This window comes from Setaria italica, chromosome VII, assembly GCF_000263155.2.
Source record: "Setaria italica strain Yugu1 chromosome VII, Setaria_italica_v2.0, whole genome shotgun sequence".
Taxonomy (NCBI): domain Eukaryota; kingdom Viridiplantae; phylum Streptophyta; class Magnoliopsida; order Poales; family Poaceae; genus Setaria; species Setaria italica.
This window is the reverse complement of record NC_028456.1, coordinates 850,179-865,248: the sequence shown is the minus strand read 5'-3', so window position 1 is coordinate 865,248 and position 15,070 is coordinate 850,179. Positions and strand designations below refer to the sequence as shown.

Genomic DNA, 15,070 nt, shown 5'->3' with positions numbered 1-15,070 from the left:
TTCTAGCATCGGGGCACCCATTGAGAATTTGCTACTGGCAAAGAGAAGCAACCTAAACTCAATCATCGCTGTAATCGGAGCCATGCCTTCCCAGAGGGAGCTGGGGGCTCTATTTATAGCCCAGGGATCATGCTACTAGCCAAGAACAGCAGTAGTGCACCTGTGATTGCACAACGCAAGGCCTACCCTACCGTTCCCTGCAAGGACAAAGGCTGACAGGGTAAAATCAAGACCCGCATGTGACTCACTTTGATTATATAAACGACACGTCGCACAGTACGCTCGTGTGTCCTTCCGGGTACAGAAAGCAATAAAGTTGGCTCAGACGATGAGGGCAACATTACTCCTGTGTGCGCTACCCCACGAGTTCGCAATGATTGAGGGCTACTACGCTGAGTACTCGCAAGACAAGGACTACTAGTGGCGGTTCAAGACTAGTCATTAGACGCATCATTTGAAGGCAAAATTGATCAAATAACAAGATAAGGACATTCAAAATCAGACTGATATTCTCTATTCGGCACAGAATCGTTTTGAGTTACAAGTTCAAAAGACGGTTACAGAAACAGAGGGAGCCAAAACACTACTCTATTTTGCAGATGCTGCTGGTATGCTTCATCGGTGCAATCTGTAGTGATGCCCTCAGCGACTACAAACAGGTCCACCTTGGGGTAAAATGACTTACTATAGCTAACAATTGCTTGGACACGATTTTCGCCATGCTGTGGAGCAGGTTATTGAAATTACCAGCCGCATCCTTTATTCTGGTAACCAAGGGACGGGTGTCACTCCCCTCTTCGGGCGGCTCCACCTCATCCACCAGCGCTCGCGCTGCATCTGTCAACTCCTAGAGATGCTCCTGCTACTCTTTTAGACGCTCCTGCAACTCTTTCAGACGCTCCTCCTAGCTCCAGATAGTTGTCATGGCTTCAGCTAGCCCGACTGCAAAGTCACGCCGCATCTTGGACTGCTTTTCAAGGTCTTTCTCCACTTTATCCAGGCGGCAATGAGCGTTCTTCAATTTGACTTCTTGTCCCTTCATCTCTGCAAAAGATAATAACAAATTGTTAGGAAAGACACCAAATGCAACCAGACAAATGTTAGAGCATAAGTGTGACTGCTCACCTCCAAGTTGGCGATGCAACGACTTGTTGTGCGCCACGACATGGTCCTTTTGAACTTCAAAGTCGCGTCGTTCTATTTGGAATGACGCAACAGCAGTGTCGTACTTTATGAGGTACTCGGCCGTACGACGACACTCTTCAATGATACGCGACACGCAGCTTCATTCCGCTCTTGAATAATCTGGAGGTTTCTTGCGGGATTTCTCATGCAAATTCTGCACATCAAATCAAATAAGTACTCGTCAAAGGTAACAAGAGCACTATGCAACACAAATACAGCCTAGGCACTCACCTGGGTATAATCAACCAAATGGTGACTTAACTTTATGAAGTTGGTGATAGCTGGTAGCTCTTCCAGGGGCTCTCAAAGGTCCAATTTTCTTCACCCCAGGATCTTCAGATGCCAAACTCGTCTTCGCGATAGGCCTCAGCACCAACTGCTGGCTATACGAGGCCCCTGCATTAAATAACTCTTTGATGGCCGTCTGGTCTGGTCCAGAGGCTTTCTTGCTATCCTCCTCAGATGGCTTGGTACCCACCACATCCGCAGTTATGGTGCCTTTGGTACTCGCCGTTGTGGGAGCTTCAGTGGGCACGGCCTCAGCAGGCGGATCAACGCCGGTAACTTGGGGAGCTGGAGATGCTACATCTTTAAGTGACACAATCACATCTCACAACAAAGCGGCCACCAGAGACACTATCGGCGCCATCAACTAGTGCCCGGTCTTCACCCATCAAATGAACGACGGGAACAGTAGCAAAGTCCGGCGGTTGAGGGACCTTTGACATTTGTTGTCTGCTCAGCTCCTGCACCATCTTGATCTGAAGTCACAGATGTCCTGCACAAGACACGACATGAGAGGACTTGTTTGGTTATGGTTGCTTATCCATAAGCAACTTAAAAATAAATAAATAAGTTGCTTATAACCCAAACACTCTTGCTTATAGACTTGCTTATAAGTTGCTTATGCATAAGCAAATAAGCAACTTTTGAGTTGCTTATGGTTGCTTATGGGGCACTTTACACCTCCTACCCTCATTCTCTCTCCTCTCTCCCCTTTCTCTCTCCTCTATCCCGTCACCACTTAGGCCCACCGCCGGTTCCGCCCGCCGCCGGCCGCCTCCGCGCCACCCGCCGCCCGCCGCCCGCCGCCCACCCGCCGCTCGCGCCTCGCCGCCGCCGCCGGTGGCCGCCCGCCGCTTGCGCCCCGCTCGGTCCCCACAGGAGCTGGGTTGTTAGGGGTAGAGGAAAATGGGATGGTAGGGGTAAATATGTCAATAGCAATCAGATAAGCAACCCAAACCAAACACCTAGACTTATAAATAAGCAACTATAATAAGCAACTTAAGTTGCTTATAAATAAGCATCCATAACCAAACAGGCCCAGAACAAGAAAATAACTAGTCAATGCTAAAAGAATCCAACTCAGAGTACTCACTTCATGGACCGAGGAGGAATGGCAGCATGTCTTCTCACTCGATGAACTGGCCGGGTACTTGGGGCTGGAACATTTACTAGTGGAGGTGGCAGATCTTCCGTGTTGACTCCAAGACCTGCAATAATGAACACAGTAATAGTGACCACGCGACTACTACCAGTACTTGCATACTCACCACCATCAGAGGTTTCTTGGAGTGTGGCATGAGAGACTGCCTCTGGCGTTTTCACCGCCTCACTAAGGGTGGTCTCCACCTAACTAGTCGCTCTAGCAACTTCAACTACGGCCTCAATGTCTACTCCAGGGGCAGTCACATCCGGTGCTACTATCGTGTCTTCGGTAGTCGTCACTATCTCGGTAGCCGCGTCAATGATTGCATCTTCTGCCCTTGTGACTACATCGTGAGTAGTCACATCCGCAGTATCAAACACCGCATCAGCAGCTATCTCAACATCTTTAGTGGCATCATCAACAATCTGCAAAACAACAAGTCAAAAAAAGCTATCTGAACTACTCAAGATGATCCTACAGGTACTCATACTACAGTACTCTACCCTTCCGCAAAGGTTATTACTAGTGAAGGAGCATCGAAAATCTCCAAGTTACGACGAACAAGTTGTTTCCTCACCACGATCCACTGTTTCTTTGGTAACGGGACCGGAGGGTCTTCACCATCACCATCGTCCTCCACTGGCTGCTTGGAACCACCTGTAGAAGGCTTGCCTCCCTTGGAAGCACATGGCTGCAGAACAAAATTGCCACACAATTCAGAGTCAAAATCACTAAGTGACACAACGTCAGAGTCTCTTAATAAGGAGTCAATATCATCCTTCTCCTCCTCTTCCTCCTCCATTTCTTCCTCCTCTGAGGAATCCCCGGGCAAACGCAGCCGGTGAACAATTCTCACGTTCTTTGCCTCATCCGCATCGCAGGGAGGAGGAGGGGAGAAATAAAAAGGAACATCCTCCTACATGAGGAACTACAAGTTGGCAAACAAGACATTCAAAAGTTTGAGTACTCAAAACAACAGGAATGAGTACTTACTTCTTTGGGTTGGTGCCACTTGTCGAAAGCTTGGATGGACTCGTCCACTTCAGGCACTCCCTGGAAATTCTTGAAAAAACGACCCAACATTTCATCCACTGCCAAGTCGGAGATGTCATCGCTTGACATCTGCGAGGGGTCGTCAAACCCAAAGTACTCATAACCCCAAGTGGGGCGCAACTGCAAAGGTTGTATCCTTCTCTTCAAGAAGCTAGCCGCTACATTAATTCCAGCCAGCCCTGCCTTCTTCAGAGCTGCAATCTTCTGCAACAATTCTTCGATCTATACGCTTTCCACAGTAGTTGGCTCCTCCAGCCACTTGGTGCTGTACTTGGGGCAATACCCTGTGATCGCAGGCATCAGGGGCCGATGATTCTCAATGTAAAACCACTTATCCTTCCACGCCCCATGAGATTGCGGAGTCTCATACTCCAAGTACATATTAGAGTCCCATAGCTGGAAGCCGGCACCTTCGAGGACCGACATGTTCTCCTGACTTGGTTGAGGCTTTGTTGACACCAAGAAGGATTACCTCTACCTTGTCAGTTGACTCACGCTCACCAAGAAGGATTATCTCTACCTTGTCAGTTGAATGGTTAAACTGACTGGCACGCTTGCGCACACCACGCGCGCCGATTTGGATTCTGCACTGGAGTTAAGCAGATCTCCCAGGTCCTCAAGTGCTAATGCAGGGTCTACTACCGCTAGGATTTTGCGTCAACAGGCTTGCAGCGGAAAAGCTTGCAGAAAAGATTAAAGTGGGGTTGTATCCCTAAATAAACCTCACAAAGGTGGACGAAGATAGAAATATGCAAAATCCCATTTGGATTTAGATGGACCAATTGCAGATCATAGTAATTGAGGATGCCACAGAAAAATTCAGAAGTCGGAACTCGAAATCCACGCTCGACAAAATGAGCCCAAACAACAGTCTCATTGAGATGGATCTCAAAGTTCCAAGGATTACCGTACGCACACCTCCAATTCACAACAGCCTTCTCCTGGAGCAACTTGGCATCAACCAACTCCTGGATCTCCTCCTGTTTCATGGTGGACTTCTTCCAGGTAGCAGCTTGATTTGGCGGAGCAGTCTGATTTGTTGGACCACACTTGGGCGGTGGCAGCTGCGGCTCCTTGCCCTTCCTGAAACCCTTCTTCTTCGAGCTCTCCGCGGACTTCCCCTTGGATTTCTTAGCCTTCTTCACTATCCTGCTCATAACGCGCCTCTTCACACGCATACACTTGGGGGTTGCGCAAGGCTACAACGGTGCTCAAGGCGTTTGCGACAGCATTGTCAATCTAATGGTGGCGGCAGCAGTGCAAGAGTTAGAGCTAGGGTTGCGAGGTTAGGCACTAACAGATGCAAATAAGCAGCGTGAACATTGAGGCAACCTGCCTTATCTTTTATAACAGTGCCAAAGTTAACGGATCTAGTAGCTCCGAGATTCTAGGAACATCGCCAATAACCGTGCAACAGCTAGACAGTTACAAGATTTATCGTGAGAATAAAGAGCATTACAACCCAATGGCCACGTTGACCAAATGTTGACCCTTTCATCACCTGGAACTAGTCGAATAACGGCTCGGGGGCTGCGTACACTGTGCTGTTGGTCAAAAATTTCTTTTTTCAAGATGAAGATGAAGCAAATACATGTTGACCCTCAGCCTATTTTTTCGATTCAACCAAAGGCTCGGGGGCTACTCCATATGGAGTGCGATTTTCATCGCACTTCCATATAAAGATTCAAAGGCAGACTACTCCAAAATAAAGTCAAATGACGCTAAGAGTACCTTCCAGCCACATGACAGCGCTCGAGTACTTGAAAGACTAGTCACGACAAAAGTACTCAACGAGCACTAGCAACTAGTCAGACGTTGTCTGCAAAGTACTCAAGGCTATTACATTTGACTACAAAGTACTCGGGGGCTCGTCGGGAGTACATCCTTGGGCCCACATGAAGCTCTGTATGGACCAACTCAAGGAGACGTACTTGGGAGCGTATCAGGACATGAATACTACTATACAGGGAAACGTAGACTACATGAACTCCTGAAGAACTAGTCGGACGACAAGGAAACTACTCTACTGAGTTAGAATAGGACTCTGTAGTTGATTCCGACTAGTACCCTTGTACAAAAAATACCGTGTAACCCTGCTCCCCCAGTATATAAGGGTGGGTAGGGACCCCCTCCAAATAAGTTCAATCCAATACAAGCATACAAACACACAGGACGTAGGGTATTACACGATCTAGCGGCTCGAACCTATCTAAATCGTGTTCCTTGCATCACCATCGAGCTCCTTGATTCCAGCGACCCCCACCAACCAAAACACTATCTCGGTATTCCCTTGATAGGTTGCAGGTATAAAACACCGACAGCTGGCGCGCCAGGTAAGGGCAGTTGTCAGAATTCTCCCCGCGAGTTCGATGGCTCAAGTCGTCATCAAGCCTGCGTTCGCGTTTGAACCCAGCACGACTTTCGTCCTCGGCTCCTTGGTCTGCGTCACTGATGGCGCTGGAAGCTTCCACCGCTACATTGCGGAGGATCTGGAGAAGAAGCGTCTCAGCGACAATCCTCTCCAGCGAACTATGGAAGATTTCATCGTGAAATTCTGTCAAATTTTTGACCTGAACAACACCGGATTCAACTACAATTCGAACTCTACTACAACTTGGACTAGTCCCTGCGAGCGGGTGATCCAGCCATCGTCGAGGCCAGATACAACTCCGAGTTGATTCCCATTTGGACTCCGAAATACGGCTGTGATCCATCAAGAAGCTCTGTCTGAAGTCCAATCTGGACTAGAGTCAATTGATGACTGTGGCTACTACTCGGATTCCATGAAGGAAGTTTTTATCAGGGCCATAGTAGGGCCTGGTAATAACATCGACACCGCAAGGTAGATTTGTCTACTGGCCAGGCATGAAGCCATCCTTCCTTGCCCAGGACAACGAGTCGTGCCTTGTCATACACTTGGGTATCCTCCCATACCAGGAGGGTACTCCACTATTGCTGATCCGGGAGGAAAGCGGCTCTACTGAAATCATAACCTCAAGCTCCGGAACCTACTCTCCAGACAGAGAACTCTTCGTTGTTATCTCGCCAAATGATGGGATAGGTACCAACGAACAACGCCAACCACATTCTACACCTCGTCAGGAAAGACGCCATGATGAAGTATCCTAGGATGAGTTATCCGTCGATGCACCCAGGGATGAAACGGACACCACCAGAAGCCAACAACAAGCAAGAAATGCTCAGAGAGCAGATCGTCGCCGACTACTTGCCGCAAGACTCCCCATCATTAACCTCGACACTACATTTGAGGCAGTACAATCATGAGAACACAATACGCCACTAGCCACTGTAGCATCCATTGACCTCATCGCTCGTACTATGCTACAAGACAAGTATAGCGACCTTCTATCATCCCTGGCAGTTTGCGCGTACTAGTTACTCGACAGGGAGAGGCCAATTCCAAGAGTATCTCAATCGCCATCAATATGTAGTCACTACAGCATAGACATTACGAGGCCATCAGGTGGAAGACAACCCCGTGTCGCAATTGAGGGACCACAACCAACCCGTGGTGTAGTCGAGGAACTGCGACGCAATGAAGGCCCACGACAAAATCACACCACGCCTGAAGCCCCAAGATAGAACAGAGACATACCCGAAGGTAGTCACACTGGCTCTGCGGGAGGCCATCACCACCACAAAAACAATTATGAAGTCCCACGCAACAACAATGATCTCCACCAAATGTTGAATGAAAATCGCGATGCCCGTGACATCATCAACATTTTACGATGCGAGCGAGAAGTTGATGGAGGAAACAGGGCTGACGATAGTGATCACTTCCCTGCTTTCACCAAAAGGATCATGGCCACCATCCTACCAGACAAATTCAAGCCTATAGGCATCACCAAGTACGACGGTAAACAAGATCCGGTCCAATGGCTCCGATGCTACTCATTAGCAGTAACAGTGGCGGGAAGAGGCGACGACACGAAAGTCATTCATTTCCCCATCTGCATGAACCCCGCATCATTGACTTTGCTTGAATCCCTGAAGCCTAATAGCATCGACTCGTGGCAAGATCTGAAACAAGCTTTCACAAGCAATTACGCAGGGGCAATGCAATGCCCTGGCAACAGAATAGACTTGGCACAAGTCAAACAACAGCAAGACGAAACTCTACGCAATTATCTACGATGATTCTTCGACAAGAAGGCCACAATTGTAGACATCTTAGAGGCGGACGTGATCGAATGCTTCCAGAATGGCCTCTGGGATCGTCGCATGTTCCAAGACTTTAGCAGACGTCGCCCGGCGGATGTTAAAGAACTCAAAATCATGGCCCAGGCATGGGCAGATGAAGAGGACAAGGAACGAGAAAGATTTGACTCACACCGCAACCGCGGGTGTGACAACAATAACCAAGGCAACAACCAAGACCAAGACAGAAATCGCAACGGTGATAACCGAAACAACTGCACCGCAACATGGAGGTGTACATGGATGGCATGGTAGTCAAAACCAGAAATCCAAACGACCTCATTGCAGACTTGGAGGCAACTTTCACAAGCCTCCAGTGGAAACTAAATCCTACCAAGTGCATCTTCGGCGTACCATCAGGGAAATTACTCAGGTTCACCATCAGCCACCGAGGCATTGAAGCAAACCTCGAGAAAATATCTGCCATCACTAGTATGGAAGCACCATCCGGCATCAAGGATGTGCAAAAACTCATGGGTTGCATGGCGGCGCTCAACACATTCATCTTAAGACTTAGAGAACGAGGTTTACCCTTCTTCAAGCTACTAAAGTGGCAAGACAGATTCCAATGGATAGAGGAGGTGGACAAAGCTCTCCTACAGTTGAAAGATTTCCTGTCAAAGCCACCAATCCTCATAGCTCCAAACCCAAATGAAAACTTCATGTTGTACATCACTACTACTACTCACGTCGTCAGCACAGGGATAGTAGTCGAAAGGTCTAAACCCGGCCATGTCTACAAAGTTCAGAAACTAGTGTATTTTGTTAGTGAAGTACTCTCAGACTCCAAGACTCAGTACCCACCAATCCAGAAGCTACTTTATGCTATACTACTCACGTCGCGAAAACTGTGACACTACTTCCAGGAACACAACATCTCCGTAATCACCGACTTCCCGCTCGGCGAAATTCTCCACAATCAAGATGCCACGCGAAGGATCTCCAAGAGGGCAGTAGAACTCGGAGCACCCTCCTTGGAATTCAAACCAAGAACAGCAATCAAATCCCAAGCTCTAGTCGACTTCATGGCAGAGTGGAGGGAAAATCAATTGCCTACACCGGTAGAGCACCTTGAGCATTGTGTCATTTACTTTGATGGTTCACTCAAGCTCGAAGGAGTCGGTGCAGGAGTACTCCTGATATCTCCAAAAGGCGAGCAACTCAAGTATGTCCTTCAAATCTTTTGGGAAGCATCGAACAACGAAGCCAAGTACGAAGCATCGCTACACGACCTCCACCTAGCAGTATCACTAGGCATCAAGCGATTACTAGTCTACGGTGACTCATTAGTAGTCATCAATCAAGTCAATGACGAGTGGTATCTCCACAAGGAAAATATGGACGTGTACTACAAGGAAGTCTGCAAGCTAGAAAATAAGTTTTCATTCCTTGAATTCCACCACGTAGTCCGCGATAACAATGTCGCCGCTGATGTCTTATCCAAGATGGGCTCAACGTGCGTGGAAGTCCCAGCAGGCATCTTCGTCCACGAACTCCGCAAGCCGTCCACAATGGAACAGGCAACTCTAGCAACTACTAACCCTGGCACATCAGACCCTAGTCAGGAGATCCTGATGATCAATGAAGACTGGAGAGTACCATTCATCGACTACATCAAAGAACAGAAGCTACCCTATGACAAAACTCAAGCAGAACAAGTCTCACGGCAGGGCAAGACCTACGTACTAGTCGGAGATAAACTCTACAGAACAGGCGTGTCCTCCGAAGTACTCATGAAGTGTGTTACTCGCAAAGACGGCAAGGATATCTTGGAAGAAATACATAAAGGAATCTACGAAAATCACGCATCCTCACGAACAATAGTAAGCAAAGCTTTCAGAGTAGGATTTTATTAGCCAACTACGCTGGCAGATGCAGAGGAACTAGTCCGCAAATGTCAGCTGTGGCAAAACACCTCAGATTAACTTAGCTAAAGCACATTTAAGTCGCCTAACATGCGATCATATGCTTTAATCAAGTTAACTCGACGATCCGTCAAATTTCATCCGATAAAACCACTTGTACAAGACCGAGTTAGCATAGCTCACACGAAGGTGAGTGGTTCCAGAGAATAGAACAGATCATCCAAGTGAAACAATTTCAACAATTTATTTCAGCACTGGTTCAAAATTCAGAGTTTTACAAGTTCAAGAGCAGTGGAAAAGGTAAAACAAAACGGCGGGAGCTAGCGTCGGGTCGGATGTCCTTGATGAGGCCGATCAGGACATCAGTGATCCCCTTCCTCGCCGTCCGAGGAGGTATCCCACTCGACCGTCCACCCAGGAAGAAACTGGGGCGGCTAAGTACCAATAGCAGCACACTCAGGAGCTTCAACTTCACCTGAAAGAGATGCCACAAATAAGGCTGAGCTACTAAGCTCAACAAGACTTAACCGACCGGTGGGAAAACTACTCCACCAACTTCTAGACATGCAAGGCTCTTTGGTGAGGGGTTTGTTTTGCCAAAAGCAACTACAGTAGGTCCTTACTTTCAATATTTTAGCTCCGGTTCTAAGTTCATTAACCAGTCTATTTTTGCAACTTATGTTAAGCAACACAGTTTCCAAACAAAATGTATATATATCAAACATCAAGTTCATATCATCATCATGTTCCATCTTTACTCAGTGTAGCATAGCGATCAAGCAGTCTCAAACTGTGAGAGGCAGACGAATCGATTCGGGTTTCTTAACCATGCATGGCGAACCTAATCTCACGACATCCACGCACCACCGAGGGTCGCTTCCTGTGTCGGCCGTCCCCATCAATCCCCTGACCCGTGTTGGGCCTACTTCTCTTGGTGGTTCCACAGACCTGGCCTCTGCCAATCTGTGACCACACTTGCCACCACATGCGACCGCAGGGGAAACTCTATTCCAGAGACAGTGGATCGAACCGCTCACGTCCAGGTTCAATCAGGTACTAGGCTTCCCCATCCCATACTAGGTATGAGATTAGTACTTTCAAACACTTGATCACAAACACCACCACTTTCAGACCTTAATCAGATTCAAGTAGACAGACGAGACGCTCCACCGACCACCAAAAAGAGTTCACAGGGCCCTGCCCCGTCCACCGTCCTTATAGTTGTAACCAGAAGGAGAACAACCAACTCCTATAACTCGCGAGTGACAGGAAATCACTCGACTTTTACCGAGTCCTATTAAGCATTGCAACTACTTGGACTTATCAGACTAGTGTTCAGATCAAGGGAACTAAGTCATGCATCTATGGTTTTAAACAACTCCTATAACGTAAATGCACATACATACGAAAGAAGGCATGCGCAAGTTTAGAAGGTTGGGGTCATGCTCTGGGGCTTGCCTTCGAGCGGAGCGGAGGCAAACTGGTCTTCTGCGGGTTCTGCTTCAGCTCCTGCGGTCAGCGGCTCAGTTACCGTTCCGTCTTCTAGCACCGGATGCAGCTCGTAGGTGCCGTCGGTGAGATTTAGTTCTACACGGAAGTGCAAATGCAGGGGTTAAACATTTAGACGGTTATTTCAACAACACTTGCAAGATTTCGCTCAGAAACTTATAGCAAAGCTACAGGAAAAGGTGTGGAATTCCAAGCTTCAGTTGATAGAGAACAAGACAAAAGGGTCGGATTGGGAGAACCTTATGATCTAACCCTCAGACCTAAGGAATAACTGTACCGGGGTCCTCAGACTTAACACAGAGAAGTCCCCAAAATTTTACATAGATACCCTCGGGTCAAAGAAAAAGATACAGCCGAGCCCTCGGGCGAGACGGACAAGGGTCAGAGAAACAGACAGGGTCGGGCGAGATGGAAAAAGGGTCGGGCGAACCGGAAAGGGGTCGGCAGCTTACCTTTAGGCCTACTAGTGAAGTCTTGGGGTCAGGAAGGAACAGACTCAGGCGGAAGGACTAAGGCGCTAAGGCTTGGGCAGCGGCCAGGTTCGACGGTGCTCCAGCGGTGGCGGTGCTTCTTGTGGACAACAAGTAAGCTCTAGCACCGTGCGGAGGAAACAGGCGGCTGGTGGGTTGGGAAAAGCGGGTGTTGAGCGGAGAGGGGAAGATCCTTAAGAGCTTATGCGACAGCACTTCAATGCGAATAGAGGAAGGTGTGGCGAGGCAACGATGGTGAAGGAAACTCCGGTAGAGGCTCTGGTACTCCCTTTTATAGCTACGCGGAAGAGAAAGAGTTCGAGCAGCGCGAAGATCAGGTCGAAGAGGATGGAGTGCTTTGCCGTGGTGGCAATTGGGCGACGCCTCCATTGGCCGGCGAAGCGGAGCTTCAGGGATAGGATCTTTGGTCATTGGGCACTAGAGATAGAGCTTGTGCAGGCGCGGTTTTGCCGGGATGAAGGGTTGGCGAGGGCGAGCACGGGTCTGGTCGCGTCAAGCAGCTGATTGGGTGCGGCGGCTCGACTAGCGTGTGACAGGAAGGAAGGAAGGGGCACTGCAAGCGAGGTGAAAGGGCGAGCGGCGATGCTAGCAAGCGCAGACCAGCGGCTTTGCCGGGGCACGTTACTGGCGAGACGGGAAAAGGAGTTGTCTCTGCCGGAGCCGTGGTTGGTGAGGGCGGTATCGTCGCGGGGCGCGCGCGTGGGCAGCACGACTGTGGGGGAGACGGAAAAGCCAGAAGGCATTAGGGCGCGCGGCCAGGGATCCAGGTGAGGCGGAAAGGGCTGCAGGGGGCTTCCGCGCGCGATTGGGAAGGAGGCGCGCTGATCTATCTTGTCGCGGCTGGTGACTGGGAGAGGCGGCGCTCGTCGGGGAGGTTGAGCCACGCGGTGGAGAGGCTCTGAAATAGGGCGCACGCGGCTCTGGCGTGTTTGACCCGAGAGATCTGTGGGATCTAGTTTTGGGTCTACCATGTAGTCTCTGGCTCTCCCACAGCTCCAAGATTTGGAGGAACACTGGTTTTGGGACTTAGAGAAGAGCTGTCATTTGCTGGGTTGGTGCGGTTTTGTTGGGTTTCAGGGGTCGAGCTGATGGAAACTGTAGATTTGGGGTTTGTCTTGAGATTAACTCGGCTGATTAAACCGGGGTCGTTACATCAACGCTACCAATTCTTTGCCAAGCAAGAACACGTCCCTGCTTATAGGCTCATCACTATATCTCCAACATGGCCTTTCGCATGCTAGGGGCTGGAGATGATCGGCCCACTGCTAGTGGCCCTAGGAGGATTCAATCGAGTACTCATCACCATTGACAATTTCACCAAGTGGATTGAGGTAAAACCAGTCACATGTCCAAAGGCCGACAGAGTTCTTGACTTCCTAGATGAAATAGTTCACCGCTACGGATTCCCAAATCACATCATCACAGACCTGGGCTCCAATTTCAACAATCACGAGTTCTGGGAGTACTGCGAGAACAGTGACATTGACACTCGCTACATCTTTGTTGCTCACCCAAGAGCCAACGGCCAGGTTGAGCGAGCCAACAGGATGCTACTCGAAGCACTAAAGAAGCGGTTGCACGACATTGGCAACACCAAAGGAAGAAAGTGGCTCAAAGAACTACCCAACATTCTCTGGGGACTATGTACTCAGCCGCACAAGCCTACTGGGCAGTCACCCTATTTCCTGGTCTATGGATCAGAAGCCATATTCCCTGCTGATGTCATGTGGAAATCCACTACAATCAAACAATACGATGAAGGGGCAGCAAAGGAAACAAGACGCCTAGACCTAGACAGTCTGCAAGAATCACGCTGTGCAGCGCTCGTCCAGTCAGGAAGGTACCTTGAGGGACTACGTCGCTACCATGATCACAACATCAAAGAGCATTCTTTCAACGTCGGCGACATGATCCTCAAACATATACAAGACACAACAGGGCTGCACAAGCTCAACTCGTCGTGGGAAGGGCCTTACATCATATCCAAAGTAACCGACCCAGGATCCTACCGGCTACAACAACTGACCAGCGAAGAGGTAGCCAACTCGTGGAACATCGAGCATCTTTGTCGCTACTACCCATAGTCAGTCGACTACTAGACTTTGTACTCAAGCCACCGCCATAATTTCTTCATTATGAGCAATAAATTACTCTTTTGGCAACCAATGACTACTTGTTTATGCCTTCATTCAGCGGCTTGCCAGCTGTGAACTTGAGCTAATCAGCTCTACAAGCCCAAGCACTCTGTTTCAACTTGTATCAACAAGTCTCTCTGAGTTCTTCAACTCATTCAGGGGCTTGCCAGCAGTGAACTTGAGGTAATCAGCTCTACAAGCCCAAGCGCTATGTTTTGACTTGTATCAACAAGTCTCTCTGAGTTCTTCAACTCATTCAGTGGCTTGTCAGCTATGAACTTGAGCTAATCAACTCCACGAGGCCAAGCACTCTATTTTGGCTTGTATCAATAAGTCTCACTGAGTTCTTCAACTCACCCAGCGACTTACAAAGACATGTTCGCCTCTATATCAAGCTATTCAGCTCTACGAGACCTAGTCTTCTAACTTGACTTGTATCCACAAGCAGTCCTGAGTTATTCAACTCATACAAACAGAAGTACACATGACTACTCATTTCATGCATCTTTCGAATTGACGAATTTTGTAGGATTACAACATATCACTCCATTTTAAGAAGTCGGAGCGTTAAGAGTACAACGAAAGTGCTCAACAACGACTACAAGCAACTGCCTACCAGCAGTCACAACAGAAGTCCCAGGCTTTTGCAATATCATAATGATACGCACAAGCCTACCGACTACTCCAAGATCACGAGCAAGAAGCGTTGAGGAGCAAGGAGTGCACGCAAGGGAGCTGCGTTCTAGGCAGTTGTGCCCTACTATTCCCCTCGACGGTAACCTGGATGGAAATTAGAGCATACGATGCCCTCGTCCTCTCATCCAACGTCAACTCCACCTCCGCATCACATCGTGCACTTGAGCCTTACAAAGGCACGGAGTAATTGGAACCACTCCATCGTCCTCAACTAGGCAACTGGATAAAGACCGCAGCTTCACCCCTCCTCAGCTAGCTAGCTCCAGCTTCGACTCAGCCGGAGAGTAGGGAAAAAGCCAGGCTGCTCGATGCCTCCTCATACGAGGATTCTTCTAGCATTGCAGCCATCTTTTCCAGTGTGAAGACCTATGGAGGGAATGTGGAACCTCACTGTCGGTGTTTTAGACCGGCAACCCGCCTAGGGGTATCCTAGGTGGTCTTTTATGCGGTAAGGGTCGTCGAGAATCAAGGAATCAATGGTGACGC

At 48.9% G+C, this 15,070-nt stretch overlaps 1 long non-coding RNA gene across 1 annotated transcript; it reads right to left on the bottom strand.

Moving 5' to 3' along the window:
- Nucleotides 1-495: 495 nt before the first annotated feature.
- On the bottom strand, nucleotides 496-1,530 carry LOC111258050. Its single transcript, XR_002678672.1, has 3 exons — nucleotides 1,417-1,530; nucleotides 1,126-1,339; nucleotides 496-1,044 (listed from the first exon to the last, which is right to left on the bottom strand). It is a non-coding gene; the product is annotated as an uncharacterized LOC111258050 (long non-coding RNA).
- Nucleotides 1,531-15,070: the final 13,540 nt, after the last annotated feature.